The sequence below is a fragment of the Lathyrus oleraceus genome, unplaced genomic scaffold, assembly GCF_024323335.1.
Source record: "Lathyrus oleraceus cultivar Zhongwan6 unplaced genomic scaffold, CAAS_Psat_ZW6_1.0 chrUn0252, whole genome shotgun sequence".
Classification (NCBI taxonomy): Eukaryota; Viridiplantae; Streptophyta; class Magnoliopsida; order Fabales; family Fabaceae; genus Lathyrus; species Lathyrus oleraceus.
The window spans coordinates 52,934-54,358 of NW_026112643.1; positions in this window are offsets into that span (position 1 = coordinate 52,934).

Sequence of the window (1,425 nt, forward strand, 5' to 3'; positions counted from 1 at the left end):
ATACAAGGTAAGCTTACTTTTAATAGTTTAGTTGAAGGTGTAGTATAAATCTCTTTGTTGCCTTAATAAATTTGTCTTTTTGAATAACTTGTGTTGTTAAAGAAACCAACATATCAGTTTCAATTATCGGCCCTAGTATTTTGAAACTTGGTTATTAAATGATAATTGGGTGTATTATAGCTAGTTGCGGAATCAACTATGTCTCTAATTTCCTCTGGATCTTGTTATCTACTAGATCTAATGTTCATGACATAATTGAAACATCACATTTTTACTTATTAACCCATAAATGATTCATAGTAAGGGAGTTACTTATGGTTGTAGTTCAGCCTATAAAGAACTCCTTTTTAATCGAATGCTGACAAGCTTCTTATTAAATATTACATTCTACTGATTGAAAATCCTAATTTTAGCAAGTTGAGTTGTTGTGAGATGCCTTCTTACTAACAGAAAAGTATTGAAAAATGCGGATAAGAAACGAAGGGACGTGTCTTTTGAAGCGGGAGAGTGGGTGTTTCTCAAACTCAGGCCTCATAGGCAGCAAACAGTAGCTCGGAGGATTAATCAAAAGTTAGCACCACGGTATTTTGGGCCTTATCCGATACTGGCAAGGGTTGGAGCAGTATCTTACAAGTTGAAGTTGCCGGAGTCCGCAAGGATTCACTCTGTTTTCCATGTCTCACAGTTGAAAAAGGCAGTTGGAAATTACACTGTTGAACCTGAATTACCTGCAGGTTTGGAGGTCGACGATGATGACTTGGAGGAACCCGAATCCTTGATGGCTACGCGTGAGATTCGTGAGGGAGACCGATTGGTGAAACAGTGGTTAGTCAAATGGAAGGGACGGGCAGTGGAGGATACAACTTGGGTGGATGAATCTATGTTGAAAAGTCAATTTCCCCATGTTAACCTTGAGGACAAGGCTATTGTTGCAGGAGTGGGCAATGATGGAGAGTTGGATAATGGGCCTGGTTGATAGGGTATTAACCTATCGGCTCTATTCGAGTTAGAGCAACTCCAGAAAAGAAGAAAGAGATTAGAATCCAATGTGAAATTGGGATAAAATTTTTGGCTCTCTTTCATTCATGTAAAAGATGGTTATAAAGAATAGGAAATCATTCTAACAAATTCCCTAGATTCCCGGATCACAGGACAGCTGCTACATGACCAATACAAGTGGAAGCTTCTAGTACATAATTAAAAGGAAACGTAAAAAGGAAAACAGAAAGTGACGGCAGCACAGTAAAATTTCCCTTAGGCAAAGTCTTGCATCCAAATGGGTTGCTTTCTAGCCCTTTGACTCTTTCTCAACACTGGGCCTCCAACCTCTTTAGGCCCAATAGCAGAACTTTGGTTTGAAGGGGGCTCTGAACCCGTATCATTACTCCGTTCTTCCACGACAACCTTGTCCTCAAGGTTGAAATT